The 21405-nt window shown below is 52.1% G+C and overlaps 1 long non-coding RNA gene across 2 annotated transcripts; it reads right to left on the reverse strand.

The window, feature by feature from the left end:
* Positions 1-406: 406 nt before the first annotated feature.
* Positions 407-8039, reverse strand: LOC143681669 (uncharacterized). 2 transcript variants are annotated; one of them, XR_013174772.1, is made up of 4 exons: positions 7421-8039; positions 5131-5411; positions 3089-3725; positions 407-2609 (listed from the first exon to the last, which is right to left on the reverse strand). It is a non-coding gene; the product is annotated as an uncharacterized LOC143681669 (long non-coding RNA). The 2 variants fall into 2 exon arrangements; XR_013174771.1 differs by having other exon boundaries at positions 3089-5411.
* Between the last annotated feature and the right edge of the window lie 13366 nt (positions 8040-21405).

Raw genomic sequence — 21405 nt, forward strand, 5'->3', positions numbered from 1 at the left:
TGCTTCAATTGATCAGTGGGGACCAGCAGTTCAGCTAATGATACACGAAGCAAAGAACGGGAGTTTGGAAGGTTTGCAACTGGCCTTGTCGTAGGTAAGCCAGGGGACACCCCTGAGTCTTATCTATGTCTCACGGGGAAGGGGGCTTCTTTGCACTAAGCCATTTTCCAGAACACAAAGGGTGGGGGGTTTCTTAACTTTTGCTCTTTTCCAGATCACTAAACTGGGCTCAAACACAGTTTAGCAGTGTCGGTTTTATGCTGCCTTCCGACATCCCCGTGCAGCCCCTGCAGGTGATAGATGGAGTCTGCGTGAGCTCACAGAGATGCCCCAGTGCTGTGCAGGGGACAAAGCCCCTCTGTGTTCCTTCAACTGGGGGGGACTTGAGCTCCTCTGTAAACTGAGATTCCAAAGACAAGGCAGCTGACCTTGTCCCAAGGTCATCGTCTCTGAGGAGATACCCCCCTGGCACTTCAATTCTGACTCCCAGACAAGGAGCTGGGGGTTTCCTCGGGAGGGAGCCCCAGGCTGTCCCCTCATTGCTGGAAACTCCCAGCCAGCTAAGGGCACTTGGGCTCCCAGCTGCCACCAACACACACTGCAAGCTGTAGCTATTTTTAAACCCCTCTTTTCTCTGCCTGTTTAATCTGACAGGTGACAAATTGCCATCATTTAGCACTGAATAGCATTCATTATTCATTATCTTTGATGAAAGACTTTATTTACTACCTGGGGGCTGCCTTCTCCTAAACCAGCCCAAGGCGACCTTCAGAATACCAAAAGGGAATGGGTCCTGTTTCATTACTGGAGATGCATGAAAATACACAGACGAAGCTCCCCAGTTAGGTGGGAGAGTGGGTAAGGCGGGGAAGCGCTCAGCTGAAGACATGCTCAAAGCTGCTCTCCAGTTCTGGGTCCTGATTCAGTGCATCAGAAAGAAACCGTGTCATGTCAGTGGCCTGGGGTTGTCCTCAGAGTCCTGGACGTGGGGTCTAAGCAAGTTCACTAAACATGGGGAGGACATCAAAGGACAATAAAGGCTTTTTCATTTACTGGGCCAAGTTCCCTTCCTGGCACTGTGCAGAAGAAAACTGTAAGGGGCCTCCCAGCAAATGCGTATGGAATGTCATGTACTTGGGTGGCTTCCTTTCAACCAGCCCCGAAGTGACCCAAACCCAGCTGTGGCTCGGTCAGGCCTGTGTGACAGCATCCAGAGCCTGCTTGGCCCGGTAAGAAGGGGAGAAGCTCACGAGGACTGCGGCGCTCCTTGGGGGACAGGGCAGGGTCCCCGGGAGGAGGCCTTCACTGCAGCCCCCTGGGGGTGGCGACGTTGGCGCTCCTGAAGTCAGGTCCGTGGCCAGGTCTCCTTCCCGCCTGGCAATCTGTGTAGTACGGAATGTGGCCTCCTAAAGAGGTCTGGCATCTATTTGGCTCTTGGGGATAACCTCTATGATTCCCTGCAGTAAGAGTGTCTCGGTTTTGCCAGACTGCAGTGGCTAATACCAGGCCACGGGCTGGCATGAACAGCGGGAAGTATTGGGTCTCAGTTTCGGGGGCTGGAAGGCTGCCTTCCTTCGGGGTCAGTTCCTGCTGGCCGGCAGGCCTTGGTGTGCCCCCATCACACGATGATGTCTTCTCCTTCTCTTTGGTTCCCACGGACCTCCAGCTCCTGTCCCTCCCCATAGCTTTCTTGGACCATATCTGAGTTTCTCCTGCTTACAAACGGCTCCACAGACAGCTTCCTAGGCCCAGCCTCCCTCACGTGGGCCAGACTCTAAAATGACATTTTTAAGAGGCCTGTGTTACTTAGGGCTCTTTAGAGAAACAGCACTAACAGGAGATCTGTAAATATGAGGTTTATAAAGGTATCTCACGCAACCAAGGGGATGCAAGAGTTCAAAGTCTGTAGGGCAGGCTGTGAGCTGGCAGCTCTGATCAAAGTCCTAAATGAATTCCCCAGGATAGGCTGACTTCTCCTTACAAGCCTTCTGGTGGGGTGGGCCACAGTGGAATTGGACAGGTCTTGGTGGCTCAGCAGGCAGAGTTCTCGCCTGCCATGCTGAAGACCCAGGTTTGATTCCCGGTGCCTGCCCATGTAAAAAAATAAAAAGCCTTCAGGTGATTAGATTAAGCATCACTCACTGCAGAAGACACTCCCATTAGCCGCTGCAGATGTAACCAGTTGTGGACGCAACCAATGTGCTCATGATTTAAGTCCATGAAATGTCCTCACAGCATCTGAGAAGCCAGTGCTTGCTTGACCAGCCCATGGGGTACCACCACCTGGCCAAGTTGACACGTGAACCTGACCATCATAAAGTCCCACTTACAGTGGCCTCAGCCCCATGGGAATGCAGACCAAGGCCAAAACCACATGCTGCAGGGTGGGGGGTGGCACATAATTTAGCCTACCACAAGGAGTGTCTTTGTTATTTGTAGTGACAATTGAACCCGGCACTGGCTGAGCCGCCCTGATGGATAATCACATCTGTGGGATGGGCAGGTGACACGTCATGGAGAGGATCTGGAGGCTCAGGTATGAGGCCCTTCCAGATGCATCTCTCCCCATGCCTCTCTTCTTTCAGCTCCTTCTTATTCCTGTCCTTGTACTGTAAGAAAATATAATAATAAGAATAGTCTTGTCCTGAGTTCTGCGAGTTGTTCTAATGAATTACCAAACTGAGAAGGTGGTGGGAACCCCCAAATTTGTACCCCGTTGGTCAGAAGTGACGTTAGCCCTGGGGACCCCCTCGCTTGGGACTGGTGTCTGAAGTGAGGGCAATCTGTGGGAACAGTGCCCTTAACCCGTGATCTTGGCCTGACTCCAGGCAGTGTCAGAATTGCATTGCAGAATTTTTCCCTTACAAAGGCATGGCTGAAATCAGCTCTAATTCATCCCAGAGGCCAAGGGATCTGTGCCTGGCACTTTGTGGAGCAGCCTGCAGTGCCCATGTGCTCCCTGGGAAAGGCCGGGCAGGCCCCCAGGCCCCCACCTCACCCCACCCTCATGGAGTTGCCTCGGGTCCCAGCAGGGCGCAAGCCTGACAGTGGAGGTTCCCTGGAACCGAACCTGGGGGCGATGCTTTACCTGCTTCTTCAGCCCAATCTCGGATCTCAAAATCACACCATCATCTGCCAGCTTCCAAGACTTGATCTGACGGTGCAGGAACCGGACACACGCGGTGCCCTAGTTATCTCTAGTTCTGGAAACAGCACGGCGGGGGAGCTCCCCAGGGACACAGCCCTTCTTCTGTGCCCCGGCTTTGCCGTGGTGCTCGCCCCCCATGGCAGTTTCCTTCTGCAGAGGAGCCCGCCGGTGGGGTGGGCCTGGCACCAAGGTTGCGAGGACCACAGGGGGCCCTGGGCACAGAGAAGCCCGGGTAGGGAATGTGAGGGGCCCACTGGGCATGGAAGCCCTGGAAAGTTCAAGATCGAGACCAAAGGACACTGGCAGAGCTGCCACGTGGAGGATGACAAAATCGCAGACAAAAGGCAGGACTGCACACACCACAGCTCAGCCAGCGAGGCAGACGAGCTGCCACCCATCTCGGCCTTGCCCGGAGCCCGCATGCTCCCCATAATCTTGCAAAGAAACAGCTCTTCTGGGATATAAACATCTGCGCCCTGGCTCAGTGCTTCCTCCTGCTGTCTGAACGTCCTGCTTTCTCAATGCATTCCCTATTGCAGTATAAGGACCTTGGGGTCACACGGTGACATCACGTAGCCTGTAAGAAACGACAGAAGGACCTGCCGAGCCCTGTGTCACTTTACAGAAGAATGCCCCAGCACAGGCACAACAGTTAGTGTCCATAGGATGCTGGCTACCAGGTATGCTGTTATTAATTCACTAGCCCTCAACACTGAGCAGGTGTCATTTTCACCCCCGTTTTCAGACAGGGAAATTGAAGCTTAGAGAGCTCAAGGGACACATTCATGACAATGCTGACAGAAAGGGTTGGAGCTGGCCTCTGAATCAGGGCTTCCAATCCTGAAGCCCACCTGCTTCATCTCTACACACGGGGTTCCTGGAGTGGACGGCGGGAAGAACAGGGACCCTCCTGCCCGGCGTGAAGCCCAGATGCTCAGAAGCCTAAACCCGCCGGGTCCATAGCCTTCTTTTGAGGAAAGCAGCCCCAGGTGGCTTTTTCTACATCAAGTACATTTTTATGACATGTGTCAACCAAAACCAGTTCTGCCACCCTGACTGCAACCGAGCAGACCCCTGAGCTCTGTGAGGGTGGCACTGTGTCTTTCTTACTTGTTGGGGAAGCTCTAGTACCTAGCATGTGGTAGATGTTCAATAAATATTTGTTGAATGAATGGATAAACAAATGAGTCCATCAAAAATTGGTGCCTGAGCTTAAGACAGCCATGCGTGGGTTAGAAAACATGAGGCCAACAGTCTCAGAGGTCACCATGGATTAAATCATTCCCCAACTAAAGACCTGCCCTTAATCTTAATCCATGTGCCTCGTTTGTAAATAGGGCCCTTTGAAGATGTATTATCAATTAAGGTGTGGACTCATTTGCGAACAGGATCTTCTAAGATCCTATGTAGTTTGGCCAATCTGAGTCAGGCTGGGCATTAATCCATATAACCAGAGGCCATATAAAAAGCCAGAAGTCAGAGAAACACAGGAGGAAACCAAGGGCATCATCATGTGACAGAGGCCAAGAGGGGAGCCAAGGAGCCCCAAGGACCGTGGCAAGCCAGCACCAGAATACCAAATACTTTGGGGAAAAGGACAGCTTGCCAACAGCTTGATTTTTGGACTTCTCCAAAACCATCAGCCGATAAGTTGCTGTTGGTAAGCCATCCACTGCGTGGTACCTGTCATAGCAGCTCGGACAAACCAAGACAGTGCCCAGCACACACTTCCCCTAGCAGATGTCCCACGTTGCATGGTGGCCCACCTGGATGGTGGCCAGCTGACCTCATCTGCTCTTTGGGAAGTGTGGGGGGCCCAGCTGCTGCCAGGGAGGGGGTGAGTGTGGTCTGTGGCTTCTCCATGAGGCCTGTTTCCTTCCAGTCTGGGCAGTGCCAGAGGGGTGTCCTTGTCCCTCAGGTTCCTGGTGTGTTCACGAAACCCCCAGCCTTTCCCCAGCGGATTGGGCCTTTCACTTCCATACCACATCCTCAAGCTTAGCTCCGTCTCCTGGGAACTTGTCCAGGCTGTGAGTGAAACTCATCCGTTCCGGGTGGGTCACATTTTCCCAGAGAAGAGAACCGGATGGAGGCAGGGCTGATGCTCCTCCACCTGCTTCCTCCCTCTGGGTGTCCAGAGAAGACAGCCGTGAGGATGCTTCTTTCCCGAAGCCTTGTGTGCGCGGTGGGGGAGGGGAAGGAGGGCTCCTTCTTTCCTTCACTGGGAAACGGGACTATGTTGGGAGAGCAGTGATGTCTTCAGGAGCTATGAACGGAAGGAGGTTAGATTCCAGACACCACCCAGCCCCTTCTGGGTGGGAGACACTCTTACACACACATAGAGCAATGGGGGTTTCTCTGCCTTCATGCTTATGTAAGGCCACGCGGTCCCTTCATCTTGAGATGAAGGAGGAAACATAGCTAAGAGGGAAAACAGAAATGTTAGGGAATGCAAGTTAAGCTAATGCACAGTTTGTGAGCTATTAGAAATTTTCTGACCTTATGATTATCTTTTAAAAACTTTTAGCAGGGTTGGCAACTTTCCGTAAATACTAGTCTGGGGTAATTTGGCTTCTTTTTCCAGAATTGTGTGCAATATCTGTGATTAATACTTTGAGCTTTTTGATGTTATTGATCCCCCAAGCCTGATATGGTCAGAAAGTGTACCAGGGACCACAAGATAAATAACTTCCCCATTTATTCATCGGCCCGTAAGTTACTGCCATTTTGCTGTGGCTGTTGTTGTTGTTACAAGTACTGGATCACAATCTGGAACAAAAGGTGTTCCAGAGAGCCTCATCTTGTACCACTTCTTACAATTGCCCCCACACTCTACCAAGGATAAACTTAATGTCACTTGCCATGGGTGGTATTTGGCCCAGCGGTGCCCAGCGGTGGTCTGGGGACAATGATGACACATCAACAGTGTGATCATGAAGAGGCATTCTACTTAAAAGGCTGGAGAGAGAAGTGCGTGTTTTGTCTTGTGATTGTGGCATTAACTGCCCACACAACAGCCAGCCCATGCACGCTCTCACACCTATTTTTCGAAGTATTAAAGTGTGGCACACCATCAGCTGGGGAGGTGGGTGACTTCCCTCTCGAGGGGCTGCTCTGGTGGTAGTGGTGGCCACTTGGGGCTCTGTTGAGGGGGGTCTCAAGGCCGAACCCGGGCTCGGCAAGTAGAGCCCAGGATTGATTGGTCATGTCTGCCCTGGGAGCAGGGGTGGGAATGGCAGGTAGGTACGTGACTTATTTTCAGCTTTATTTAGAGTGTGGATTCCACCATGTACCCATGATGGCAGTCACCCTCCCTCATCCCCTTATGAAAATGCCTCAAGACTCTCCTCGCTAGATCAAACCAAATCATCCTTCACCAATCATCCCGCAGAGCAAGGAGAGAGCAGAGCAAAGACCAGAGAATCACGGCTAGATCTGGGAATTGCATGGCAGCCCTCGATGGGGGCCAGTTATGTGTGCACTCGTGTGTGTGTGCATTGTGTGTGCTTGTGTGTATGTGTGTATGCATGTGTGGTTCTATGCAATTTAGCCACATATACAGCTCATGTCTCACCACTGCAATCAAGATACAGGATCATGCCACCACCCCAGGTTCCCCGTGGAACCCCTTTATAGCCACCCTCACCCCCACCCCACCATCCCTTACCCCTGGCAGCCACAGTCTGTTCTCCTCTATAATTCTGTCATTTCAGGAATGCTCTATAAATGGAACCATATAGTATATGTAACCTTTTGGGACTGGCCCTTTCCCTCTGCATAATTCCCTGCTGCTCCATCCAGCCTGGTGCACATATCAGCAGCTCGTTCCTTTTCGTTGCTGTGCCATATTCCCTGGTGTGGGTGCACCAGGGTTGCCAACCTGGAAGGACAGCTGGGTTGCTTCCAGATTGGGCCTATTACAAATAAAGCAGCTGTGAACAGCCAACTGCAGGGTTTTATTCCTTAAATTTCCAGTTCTCTGGAATAAAGGCCCAAGAATGCAATTTCTGGGTCAAGTGGTAAGTCCATTTTTCATTTTCAAATGAACCGCCAAGCTGTTGTCCAGCATGGCAGTGCATTTCCTGTTCCTGTCGGCAGTGCAGGAGTGAGCCACTTCTCCACAACCTTGCAGCGTTTGGTGTCACTATTTTTATTTTAACCACTCTGATAAAGGTGTACTGATACCTCACTATGGTTTTAATCTGCATTTCCCTAACGGCTATGCTGCTGGGTATCTTAATATACATACAACAAGTATATATATTACCAACTTACACAACGTGAGCAAATCTTTCTTCGAGGCAGAAAGTATTTCCCAGGGGCTCTCAGGACCCCCTATCAGGAGTTCAGAACCCTCCTGTAGGTGCTGACATTTACGAGGCTAGGAAACTGCAGGAATTTCCTCTGTTTAAATACAGTGGCCATTGGTCTATACCAAGTGAGACCAGGCGTTTACATTTCATTTAATCCTCCCACGACCCTGTGGGGAATGGGAAATAAAAGCAGTACTTTTCCACTGGCACAGACAGCAATTTGCACAACCGGGATTTAAAACTAAATCCAAAGCACATGTGCTCTCACTGCAGCATTTTCTGATAAAAGTTGGGAGCAGAATACAGGCTGAGCTTGCCAGGTGGGTGGACTTCGGAGTTATAAATTCGGATCCTTCATATGGGACAGGTTCTTCTCCGTTCAGCCTCTGGCCCCTTTTAGGGTGACTATAAAGTGAATTAAAAATGAAATTTAGCGGCAGCTGCAATTCGGCCTTGCACCACTGGGCCAGCCTGAGGTGCCCACGAGGACTCTGAGTCCTGCTGCTAACCGTCTGCCCGTTGGGGCCTCTGACCCCAGCCCTTCCGGGACCACCCGCGTGGGCTTATCGGCGTCCTCAGCCTCTGACCTCGGAGCCGCGCTGGCCTTGCGAGGCCGGGGTCCCTTCCGAGGCGAGGGCGGCGCCCCCGGGCGTGTGACCCCCGCCGAGGGGACGCGGCGTCTCCGGGCGTCTGCACGCCCGCCCGGCCTTGACGGGAGAGAACCCGGTCCTCGCCTGTCCGTGCCGTCGTCACCCACGGCCCACGCTGCCGCTCCTTCCGGCCGCCTCCCTGCCCGCCCCGGGGGATGAGCCAGCGGCCCTGAAGGCGCCCTGCTCCGGCCGCCAAGGGCGCGTCCCGGGCCTCTGCCTGCGGGGGAGGGCGGGCCGGCGCCGCCCCACCCCCACCCCACCCCACCCCACCCCCACCCCGGCCGGCGCCACCCCACCCCCACCCGCACCCCCACCCCACCCCCACCCCGGCCGGCGTGGGGAAGGGCGCCCCGCCGGGCCCCTGGGAAGGAGGCCACGCGCGGGTGTGCGCGCCCTCTCGGGGTCTGCGTCCCCACGCTGGGGAGCTTCCCGGGGCGGAGCTGCTGCGTCGCTGGCCTGGCCTGGCTGGCGCGCGGCAGAGGCGCCGCTTGAGGCAGGCACCCGGCAGAGGTGGCCACGTGCGCCCACAGGCCCCAGGCAGCTCCCGCGGGGTCATCTCCGGCAGGCTGGTGGCTTCCCCTGCTCCGGGCTCCTCTAGGGTGATGAGGGGGAAGGAGAGGGAGGGGAGAGAGGGGGAGGGACGGACGGACGGACGTGCCCCAGGACCCGCTGGTGTCAAACCAGGGCGGTAAAGTGGACAAGAGCACAGGCTCCCGGGCGGGGATGTGAGCGGATCCCAGCCTCCCGGCTCCCCAGCTGGGGCTGGGGGCAAGTTACCTTCTCCAAACCTTGCGCCCCTCGTCTGTAAAACGAGGATAGGATCACGTGCCTCCTGGAGTCGTTGCCTCTATGATACAGCACACCGCAGAGTCAGGGTTCTCCAGGGAAACGGAACCAGTAGGTTATATATATGTGTATTTATAGTTTTAGTTATCTATATATTTGTTATATGTTGTGCTCTCTGATATATATCAGTATATATTACATTATATGCTGTATTTCATATGTTATGGTGTACATCATGTTATGTATAATACACATATTAAGATATTTATTTGAGGAATTGGCTCGTATGATTAAGGGGCTGGCAAGTCTGAAATCCATAGTCATCATCATAGGTTTGGCTCTTATAATACCATGGTTCGGAGAAAACGGCCCTAAAGATTCCCCTTTGAGGGCTGGATTTTCAGGAATGGGGCCACATCCACTGAGGGGTAATTTCCCCCTGCCTGGGAAGCCGCCCCCTCCACCTTCCACGCAGCCTTGGCCCCCAACCCTCCCCACTGCTCTCCACTGCTCTCCAGCCCCTGCTTCTCTTATCCTGCGAGTGGTCCATGAACCCAGTATTGTGGTTAGGAACCACCTGGGGACACAGGGCCTGTGGAATAGCTAAGCCAGCCCCCCCCCCCCCCATTCACAGCTGGCAGAGCTACGACCCCACCAAGAACTGCTGGCCCCAGACTCAAGGCCCAGTTCTTCCCCAGCCTGGCTCTCCCTTTGGGCTGGGCTGTGTTCTGTTCGGCAGCAGTTCTGTTTCTACAAAAGCAGATTGCTGCCGCTTCTATCTTTAGTATCCCAGAGTATAAATACAATGAAAAGGAGAACCAAAAGCTGCCGGATCCTGATTCAGAGATGAGCTTGGTGATTTCTTTGTTTTTGCTCATTTCTGTTTCATTGCAGCCCTGGATTTCCTTGCCAAGGGATAAGCCTGGAATTTATCCAGACTTGGCCTAGATTCCAGGTCTCCATTCCTGATACACAGGGCAACGGGCTTTTGTTTCCCAAGCAGAGTGGCCTTCCAGGGCTCTGGATGTTTGGCCCTGTGTTTGAAGTACAGCTTTGAGGTTTGCACTCCAGTACTTCGTCTTTGAGAACTAGTCTCATTGACTCATGCCCCGGGGCTCCCAGTTGGTTCATTTGGGCCTGCTCTTATTAACAGGCCCCTCTTGCTGTCCTGCCTGGCACTTTCTGACTCACTGAGTGAGGGGGTGTTCTAGTTTGCTAGCTGCCAGAATGTAATATACCAGAAACAGAACAATTTTTTAAAAGGGGAATTTAATGAGTTGCAAGTTTACAGTTCTAAGGTCGAGAAAATGTCCCAATTAAAGCAAGTCTATAGAAATGTCCAGTGTAAGGCATCCAGGGAAAGACACCTTGATTCAAGAAGGCCAATGAAGTTCAGGGTTTCTCTCTCAAGTTAGAAGGCACATGGTGAACACAGCATCATCTGCTAGCTTTCTCTCCTGGCTTCCTGTTTCTTGAAGCTCCCTGGGAGGCGTCTTCCTTCTTCTTCTCCAAAAGTCGCTGGCTGGTGGACTCTCTGCTTCTCATGGCTATGTCATTCTTCTCTGCTCTCTCTGAATCTCCAGCTTTCTCCAAAATGTTTCCCCTTTTATAGGATTCCAGTAAACTAATCCAGACCCACCCGAATGGGTGGAGACACGTATCCATCTAATCCAGTTTAACAACCACTCTTAACTGAGTCACATCTCCAGGGAGATGATCTAATTATAGTCTTAAACATGCATTACTGAATAGGGATTAGAAGAAATGTCTGCCTTTACAAAATGGGATTAGGATTGAAACATGGCTTTTCTAGTGTACATACATCCTTTCCAACCAGCACAGGGGTCATGGAGAAAATGGTCTAAGGTGAGATGTGGAGGACCCCATGAGCTGGAAGAACCACTGCCAGCCCATGGAGTCAGCACTCAGCGGTGGGCGTGATAGAGGTGGGAGAAGCACATCCCAAACTGCAGACCGTCAGAGGGCGACTTGTCAGCAAGAATTTGCATGGCACTTGCCATGGGCCCTGTATGCTACAAGATTTTTGGAGAATGAAAACCCACCTGCCCTTGAGGAGACAAGACACATTTACTTGAAATTCAGTACAGTATAATGTATACTGTCTAAAATGAATATATATTTAAAGTAAAATTAGAGGCTAGAGAAGTATCAAGAACTGTAAAGAGTCTGAGATTTTTTCACTCTGCGGCCAGCTAACAGATTAGTCTGCCACAGTGTCATGGGTGCTGGCAGAAGACAGGAGACTCTTGGACCAGAGACAATGGACTCTTTGATGTTGACACTGCAAGAAGCATGAACTTCCAAGCGCTCATCATTCTCCTTGCCACCCAAGTTCATGGGGTGAAATAGAGCAGCCCAAGTGGGTGGTTGGCACATAGGGGTCTTTGCCACAGCTAAGGAGCCCTGTGGCTCAGAAAACCCTAGTCTTATAAGGGGCTGCTGGCAAGCCTGCCCAACCTTAATGCCAGGAGATGATATTAATTGTATTTCACTCGTCAGGAACACATCTGCCTTGTGTCACAGGAAGACACTGTCTTGCAAGACCCTTTCAAGGATGCACACATGCTTGAAAACACATCCAGAACAAAGGTCATCAGCACCTCTGCTCACAGATGTGTGGAAACATGAGAGAGCCATGGAGAACTGTCTGCCAAGAAGCCACACACATCTACAAGAGAGGTGATCAATTCAGAGGACTTCACCTAACTAAAAGGAGAGGGTCCATTTCCAGCTGATTGAGGACACAAGCTGTGATTTTTTTCCCCAGCATTTCCCCCCACCCTCTTTAAACACCATGTCAGAAAATGTGTGCAGAGATTTCCTGAGCCCAGTGGAGGGAGGAGGCGCTGCCCAAAGGATGGGTGGGCGGCAGCAGGGAAGGATGACTCTCTTGAAAGTCACCTGGAGGGTGGATGAATCGGGGCAGGGGTGGAAGAGCTGCGGGAAATGCCCATTGGGGCAGAGGCTATCAAGGGTCCTCCTTCAGACTTGTTTGCCTAGGAAGGGAGGGAGAGATGGGGCCATGGATTGAGCTTGCAGAGATGGAAGCTCCTTCCCCTCTGTCCTGTGGGATGTCAGGACTGGTGATGATGATGATGACAACAGTAATAGAAATAGCTACAGCTTAGCAGCTGATACCAGTTTAATGTATACTGCACACATAGCATCCCTGCTTCTCAGCACATCCTGGACTACCTCTGAGGAAGGACTTATTAGACCTTGTTATGACCCCAAAAAGACTGGATTAGGTGCACCCTCACCCAACACTACTAGAGTTCTTAAAAGGAGAGGAAATTTGGGCAGAGAGACAGTCAGGGACATGGGGTGACAGGGGAGAGGCCAACATGAGATGGGGGAGGCAGAGATGGAATTGATGCTTCCACAAACCAAGGGACACAGAAACAAGAAGAGCCAGGAGGATTCTCCTTGGAGGAGAGAGCCATGGAGAACTGTCTGCCAAGAAGCCACATACATCTAAAAGAGAGGTGATCAATTCAGAGAACTTCACCTAACTAAAAGGAGAGGGTCCATTTCCAGCTGATTGAGGACACAAGCTGTGATTTTGTTTCCCTGCATTTCCCCCCACCCACTTTAAACACCATGTCAGAAAATGCATGCAGAAGTTTCTTGAACATACATAGAGAGAGGAGGCGCTGCCCAAAGGATGGGTGGGTGGCAGCAGGGAAAGATGACTCTCTTGAAAGTCACCTAGAGGGTGACTCTCTTGAAAGTCACCATGGTTTCGGACTCGTGGGCTCCAGGTCACCGAGAACGCACTTGAGCCATTTTGAGCCACCTGTTTGTGCTCCTCTGTGACGGCAGGCCTGGGAACCAAGGAGGGCCTGGTGCAAAATTGGTGAGAATTGGGTCCTGAAGCTCTGGTCAGGAGCCCATGTCCTGGAGGGTCCCCCTGTGCTCTTGATATGGGATGGCGAAGCTCTGTGGGCATCGTCCCCTTCCCTGGCTGGAGGCTAGTGCAGATGTCATGCCTCTAGGCTGCACTCTAGGAAGTTCTGAACCTGTTGGATAAAATGAAAGAGAAGAAGAGGGACTATCGCAACGTCCCCCCTCCCCGGACCCCAGTACCAGGCACCCTGGACCAGCCTCAGCTCCCCTGGGTTTAAGCCCCAGAAGCAGAAGCCCCTAGAGGGTCTGGAAGGGAGCAGCGTGGTCAGGCGGCGGGAAGCCAGACCCGCACGTCATGGCGCGCTGTCCCATGGGCTCACGTCCCCCGGGGCTGTGCCAAGCAGTGGGTGAGGTCACGCAGAAAAGGCCCTAGGACAGCTTCCGGGGTGCACGAGGCCCTCCACGGGCGGCAGCTGTCATCATGGCAGAAGTGGGGGTTAAAAGTGACGCCAGGCCCTCTCCGGCTTCTGAACAAGCGGGGGTGTGAAATCCCAGGGAGAAGGAAGCTGGGCGTCCTGCTTCTTGTGGCTCTGACGTGCTCCCTGTGCCTCTGCCTTCTCCAGAAGGAGGAAAGAACACGGCAGAACGGCATGTTCCCTCCGAGACCTAGGCACCGGGTTTCCCTGGCGCTGCACGGCCTGCACCATGCAGGGGAACAGGACGCCACCGGGTAAAAGCGGTGCATTTCGCTGGACCGGCAACTCGTCATTCCATCATTTGTTCCTTCACTGACAGAGTTTCTCATTTACTTACTAATGAATAATCTCAACCTACTGTGTGCTAAGCAGTTTCACTCCATAGGTAGTTTAAATCAGAGTCTCATAGTAAGCCAACATACAGATTTTAGGGCAGAATGTACAATTCATATTAATTTTTAAAAATATAACTGTCAGCCTTTATAAGATTTCTCACTGGTGTGCCTCTCCATTCATTTATTCAACATGACCTTATCAAGCAACTGCTTTGCAGCAGGCACGTTTCTAGGTCTGCAGATAAATGAGATGATTTCAGGAAGGGGCCAATGTTGTAAAGAATACAACACTGAGTGAAGGGATAGACAGGAGGGGGTGGCCAGGGTTGGGGGCAGGGGGGGATTTGAGCTGAGGCCAAAGGATGAGAAGGAAGCGCCTGTGAGATGCCAGGGGGTGGGGGTTCTAGGCTCGTGCAAAGGCTCTGGAGTTTGCAGAGTTCTCAGACAGAAAGGAGGCCGGTGAGGCTGGAGTGCGTGCGCCCGTGAAGTGCGGACACCGTGGGAGCAGAGTGGTGGAGACGCCAGGCTGGGCCAGCTGCCATGGGCCACGGGAAAGAGCCCTCCGGTGCTGGGAAGCCTCTGGAAGGTTTTCAGCAGCAAGGTTGTATGATCCGATGTATGCTTTCAGTAGCAGAGCAGAGGCAGGGAGACAGGGCAGGAGGCCAAGGCTGGCTTACGGGTGTGGTCCTCTGGCCGGAGGGATACGTGGATGGAAGAACTGAACGAGAAGCCAGGCTTATGGCAGCTTACCCCTGCTGCGTCTGGAGTAACGGGACAGAGCCCCTGGGCACAGGTGAAAACATCAGCCTGAGTCCTGGAGAGCACTGTGAAGTGGCTGCAACTGAGGAGTGTGGGGGGACCTCCAGCCTGGAACTAGCCTTCTACAAACATAAAAGGCAAAACTGCTCCATCCACTTGTGAAGTCCTCCCCTCCCTCTCAACCCCAAACCCAGAGCTTCAGCTCAGAGCCAACACTCACCCCACAAGTCCATTTTCACTTGAATCCACCCACCAGCTCCATGGCAATTTGGGGGTTAAAGTTTGTTAGCCAAGAGCAGGAGAAGCCAGCCACGTGCATAACCAATGAGGGACATTTATCCAAACCTTCTGGGTGCTTGGCAGAGGCTCAGAGGCCATCACAGGGTCTCTCTCCAGGCAATGGGGGCTGAGCACAGGGCTCTCTGTGGGGTAGCAGGACAAGGCAGTGGAGGGCCAGGGGCAGGGCCAGGGGCAAGGGCAGAGCCAGGGTTAGGGCCAAGGTCAGAGCTAGGGGCAGGGGCAGGGCCAGGGTTAGGCCAGGGCCAGGACCAGGTTCAGAGCTGGGGTCATAGTACAGGTCAGGATCAGGGTCATGGTCAGGGTTAGGGCCAGAGTCAGGGTCAGTGCCAAGGTCAGAAGCAAGGTCAAGACCAAGGTCAGGGCCAGGGTCAAGGTCAGCGTCGGGGTCAGAGTCAGGATCAAGGTTGGGATCAGGGTCATGGCCAGGGTCAGGGTTGGGGTTGAGGACAGGGTCAGGGTCAGGGTCAAGGTCAGGAGCAGAGCCCCAGCCCAGTTGGAGAAGCTGCCACAGCCTGACAGCCCCACTCTTCTGGATCCTCACAGCTGTGTGGAGAAGGTCCTGAAGAAACTCCCTGGGTGAGGGGTGGTCACCCCGGCTCCCCAGGCCTCTGCAGACCCCCAGCTCACACCCCACCCGCCACCCACCACCCAAACCAGGTCGGGCCTCTACCTGTCAGCAACATCTGCTCTTTGTTCTTTCCCTAATCCATGTCTCATTGTTCTCTCCCTACTGACTCTTCCAAGCCAGTTAAAGGACTAGATTATTTTATTTAAAACCGCCTGCAGTGTGGTGAGGACACCGAGCCTGGTAGGGCCCCCACAGGAGGCATCTGACCCATTCCGGGATTCAGGTGGGAGCCGCAGGCATCGCTCAGCCAGTTTCCAGCAGAGCCCAGGCCCCTCAGCAGGGTCCCAGGCTACCTGGTCCTGCATCCCACATGAGTTGTGGTTATAAACAACAAGGCCACCTCGGGTTGTCTTATGCAGAAAGGGAGTTGATTGGAAGGTGCCAGAAACTCACAGAACCACAGGGAAGGCGCTGAGCCAGGCCAGAGCCAAGGGGAGCCAGGTGGCTGCAGCTGCAGCCAAATTCACACCAGGGGGGACAAGCTGGCCTGGACCCATGCCCGCTGGATGAGGTACTGTCACCACCATGTCACTGCCAGATTCCACACCACTGCTGGGATGGATTTTAGGGGGTTCCTCCCTCTCTGCCCCACCTACACCTTATCCACAGCACCTGGTGGAGCAGCTGATTGGCACCCAGAGGGTTACATGTTCGTGCTGAGAGGGTGCCCAGGCCCGGTTCCTGTTCCCCAAACCTAGTAAGGACTTTGAGATGAAGGGCTGCAGCACATGTGACGGATGTCCGTTATAATCACTGCTTGCTGTGCAACTGGCCAAACCTCTTTACTGCTCTGTGCTCAGAAAAGATTCTTTAAATTGAAATGGCAGTAAGAAGCTTTGAAAATGTAAATGTCAGGGAAGAGACACCAGTTACTACGTCCAGGGGAAGAATCCCAAGATGGCAACTGACTCCACGGCTTGCAGGGGTGGGGGCTGCCAACAGGGCCCCTGGATAGAACAGGGCTCCTCACAGAGAGAAGAGATGGAGCATTTTGGTTGTAATGCTGCTGAAATATGTATACCAGAAATGGAACAGCTTTTAAAAAGGGAGTTGATTACGAGTTTACAGTTCTAAGACTATAAAAATGTCCAAACTAAGGCATCCAGGAAAAGATACCTTGACTCAAGAAAGGCCTGTATCTGTCACATGGGAAGGCATGTGGATGACATCTGCTGGTCTCTGTACCTGGTTCCATTGCTTCCAGCTTCTGATGCCAGTGGCTTCCTCTCTAAGCATCTGTGGGCATCTATGGGCCTTTACATGGCTGTGTCTGTTGGGCCCTGCATCTCCAAACATCTGTGTCTAGGCATCTCTGTCAGTTCTAAAGCCACTGTTCATCAAGCATCTGCATCTGAGCTTTCTCCAAAGTGGTTCCCCTTTTAAAGGACTCTAGTAAACTAATTAAGACCCACCTTGAATGGGCAGAGTCACATCTCCATCTAATCAAAACGTCACACCCACAACTTTGTGTGTCACCTCTCCGTGGAAACAATCCAATCAAAGTTTCCACCCCACAAGACTGAATCAGGATTAAGAGAAACATGGCCACTCCACAAGGAAAAAGGGCATGGCTTTTCTGGGGTACATAATAGCTTCAAACCAGCACACAGAGCAAGGTCAGCTTCAAAGTGGGTGCCCTATGGCCAGCAGCTTCCATCCACAGAGAGCAGTGAGATGGATCAGGCAGCACTCTTGTGCCCTAAAGGGCCCTGCACCTCCCCTCTGGGCACAGCCGTTGCAGTGGGACTGGTGATAGAAGCCCCCCTTCGCCACCCCTCCTGGGCACCAGGTCTTCCCATCTGGACCCGAGCACAGGGTTCACTGGTGGCCCAGGGAGAGGTGGCATTGAATTGTCTTTTTCCACCAGCAACCCCCAGGAAACAACCTGATGATGACAGCAGAAGAAAGTCACTTGAAAAAGCACAAGCAGGAAAGCCTGTTAGTACAATTGCCCCAAGAAGGAAAAAGCACAAGCAGGAAAGCCTGTTAGCACAATTGTCCCAAGTAGGGATGCACTGAAGTAGCTGGGGCTGAATGCCGACCATAATTGCATTTTGAATACTTCAGTCCAAAACAAGTAGATAAAGCAAATACGGCAAAATGTCGACCATTGTTGGATACAGTTGATGGCTGTACGTATTCAATATACTCTGTTCTCTCCACTTCTCTGTATGTTTACAATTTTTTCATTATATGTATAAAAAGTTAAGTTTGAGAACAACAAAGAAAAAGGAGTGTAACAGCATCCATCTAACAGGGTTGTTGTGAGAATTAGAGGTAATGAATAAAATCTGCTGATCTCACTGCCTGACATGGAAATTAATTATTGGCCATTAATCATTGCTTCTCACCCCCCTCACCAATCCTTTCATCCAAGGGCAGGGCACAGCCAGGATATTAACAATTAAGAAATGACAATGAAACCAGTGTTAAGAGCTTTTTAAAGGTGCATTACTGGGATAGGGCAGAGGCTTATACCCCGGGGGGGGGGGGGGGTATTTACTTTTCTTTGAGAAAGATCTTAAATCCTCGGGGCGACCTTCCCAGCCATTTAGAGGTGGGTTTGGGTGCCCTCTAGTGCTGGTCTGTGGTAACTGCTCTCCACTCAGCTCCTGAGCCTTGAGTCACAACTAACTAGTTAAGGAATGTTCCAATATCCTTTCCAGACTCTTCTATTCTCCAGAGCAGGCCTTTTGGTTTTGTAGTTTGAGAACCACTGGCGACCTGCCAGCCTCTTGCCAACTGCCACTTTCTGAGACCAAATCTGCACACCCTTGAGGAAAAAAGCCACGGCATTGCATTTGGGCATCTCATCGAGGTTTCTGGTGAAAACGTTCTTTGGAAATGTTTTGGGGAGAACTGTTGGCTCCTTTCTAGAACCTTAGCGCAGGGCAGTCTGTCCACCCACCACCACCTGACAGGTTCAGCCCCCAGATGTCAGGGACGCGGGCGCCGGCGCAGGCAGCTTGGGACTGGGCGGGCAAGGAGGTGGCATGACAGGGGTTGCCCCCTGGGAAATGCCAGGCTCTGGTTGGCGTCGATGTGGCTTCCTCAGTTACTCCTCATACAACCCGGTGGGCCAGTGCTGTCATCAGTCACTTAACAGATGGAGAAACTGAAGCCAAGAAAGTTAAAGTAACGTGCCCAAGGACACAAGCTTTTCAGTGGTGAGCTGGTGTTGGGAGTCAGGTCTCCCGGACTCAGAGTGCCTGTTTGTCATCGTTGTGCCTCCTTTCATGGACCGTTCCTTCCCTCGACCTCCACTCAAGGGCCAAAGGATGTTCAAAATCCCTGGAGAAATAAGTCATCCATCTGGAGAAGGCCTCTCTCTCTCAGCTGTCCGTGGGCATGGAGCGATGTAGCAATAGAAGCTGACCGGCAATAGGAGCTGACCTTGTGGGGGGACTGAATCCTGGCCTGGGCCTGGGCCAAGCTACTGAAACTTCTCTGAACTGCGATTTGCATCTGTAGGAAAAGGAATTGACAATATCTACCACCAAGGGCCAAGGTGAGGATTAAATGAATTGCTGCATGTTGAAGATTAAAAAGTATTTGCAAAGTCCTTTAAGGACTGGGGGAAAAGGTAGGAATACTAAACTTCCCCACCTGGGGAGGACCTGATGTTCTCACAAGCTTTGGGAACTGCCAATTTGATGGGTCAGGGCTTCGATCTTGGGGTTCGCGCCTATGAAACTTATTCCTGCCAAGGACAGACTAAGCCTGTTTATGATTATGCCTAAGAGTCACCCCCAGAGAACCTCTTTTGTTGCTCAGATGTGGCCTCTCTCTAAGCCGATTCAGCAGGTGAACTCATTGCCTTCTCCTGCATGGGGTATGACTCCCCAGGGTGTGAATCTCCCTGGCAACGTGGGTCAGAAATCCCGGATTGAACCAGGACCCACGGGAATGAGAAAGCTTTCTTGACCAAAATGGGGAAGAAAAAGGAAACAAAATAAAGTTTTATATCACAATTAAAAAATCATTGAAGAAAAAAATGAATTGCTGCGTGTAAAAGGACTGTCTTGGTTGGGTGGGACTCAGAGTAAAAGCTTGATAAATGGCAGGGATTATTGTTAGTATTAGTAGTTTTATTATAAACTGTGTTTATTGCCCCACCCCTGAAGCCAATGCTGCAGAAAAAAACAAGGCAAGTCCCAGCCAAGAGTCAAACAACAAAATGTGCATACGTGGAGAGCCAGCTTCTCCGTGGAGTCCAATTCAGAGAGGAACTAGAGAGAAATCACAGCGTTCCTGGTCTAAACAGGCTCAACATAAATTGTGAGGCCTGGAAAGAGGGGGAAGGCAGTGTGGAGACCCCATATTAAATGAGCTCACTGAGGTACAGGTCAGACGCTGACATATGGTGACCCTCAATAAAAGGAGCTACTGTTACGACCCTTGGCTCCTGAGGTTCTTCAAGCCAGAGCAGTGGCAAATGGGGGTATGAATGTCTAATACTTTCCCAGTCAAGAGCCTGCAGCAGTGGGCTTACAAGGCCAGTACAGTTGTGCAGTCCATGCACTGCACAAGTCACCCAGCCAGGACGGCATGTGGGACTGACCTTCAGCATATGCCAAGCCCCAAACTATGTGCCCTGGCAGGAATCTGTGTCCAGCCTGTAGGAAGGGACTCCTTTGCAGAACAGTCTGCCCAATCTTGCACAAAAAAGGCAGTAGGTGCTATTGGAGTTCCTGGTGGCTTAACATCCTGAGGGGTTTTCCCAAATGGCTCTGTGAGGCTGTAGTAGTTAGATTCAGTTGTCAACTTGGCCAAGTGAATGTGCCTAGTTCTGTTGCTATGGACATGAGCCAATGGTACGTGAACTCATCTGTTGCTTATCTGCAGTCAGCTAGGAGGTGTGCCTGCTGCAGTGAATGACGTTTGACTTAATTGGCTGGTGCTTAAATGAGAGCGCTCAATGTTGCACAGCCCAAGCAGCTCAGCATACCTCATTTCAGCACTCACAGCTCAGCCCAGGCCTTTGGAGATGCAGAAACCACCCTGGGGAAAGTTGTTGGAACCCAGAGGCCTGGAGAGAAGGCCAGCAGAGATCACCCTGTGCCTCCCCACATAAGAAAGAACCTCAGGTGAAAGTTAGCTGCCTTTCCTCTGAAGAACTAACAAAATAAATCCCCTTTTATTAAAAGCCAATCCATCTCTGGTGTATTGCGTTCCAGCAGCTAGCAAACTAGAACAGAGACGTTGAAGGACATCATCACTGTCTCCCGCCTGCTTGATGGACATGGCCGGCGCCTGGTGACCCGGGCACTGGGAAGGGAGACGGGGGCAAGACAGAGGGGGTGTAATGAATGAGTAACCTGAACGCCAAAGGTTTAAAAAAAAACCCTTGCGATGGTTCATATGTTTACAAACAAATTGCAACTGCATTCATAACTTTTAATTAATGAAAAAAATATGTTGCCTAAGTGATCAATGAGAAGAAAGGAAAGTTGTGGGGGTGGGGAGGCCAGAAGAAAAGAGAGTGTCCTGTGAAGCTGTTCCTCTCCAGCAACGTCTCACCCACCCACCTGAGACTCTGACGCACACATCCAGACCCAGGCACAGAGGAGAAGGGGCTGCAGTTCTGGCAGGGCTTGGGAGGAGGGATGTGGGTCCACATGTCTGGGACGTGCCCCCCAAGTCTCCTGGCCCCAAAGCCTTCCACCTCCCCCTTCCCATCCCTGACATGCAGCCATGCTGCATGTGACTCGATGGGGTAGTTTTTCAGAACAGAGGGGAGAGTCTGAGACAGGCAAGCAGGCACACATGTGGCCTCTGTACTCCCCAGCCTGAGCCACTGAGCTGTCTGGCTTCTGCATGCGTGCAGACCTGAAGTGAGAAAATGCCTCTGCCTCCTTCTGCAGAAAAGCCAACCGGTTTGGGGTGTGGCATTAAAAGCCCACCTTGGCACACCAACGCTTATCACTGCACCATCCTCAACAACCAGACTCAACAACCAGAGGCTGAGGCCTCCAGGAGATGGGAACACGACATCGTGAAGACAGGGGTCCCTGAAGGTCCTACCACCACTAATTTTAGGTGGTGTGTGTGTTGCAGGACAGAACTGCACAAGGTGCAGTGAGCCGCACCCTCAGTGATTGTAATGACATTGTCCCGCCAATGGTAACTAAGGTTCTGCACTAATG

This window comes from Tamandua tetradactyla, chromosome 4 (assembly GCF_023851605.1).
Source record: "Tamandua tetradactyla isolate mTamTet1 chromosome 4, mTamTet1.pri, whole genome shotgun sequence".
Lineage (NCBI taxonomy): Eukaryota > Metazoa > Chordata > Mammalia > Pilosa > Myrmecophagidae > Tamandua > Tamandua tetradactyla.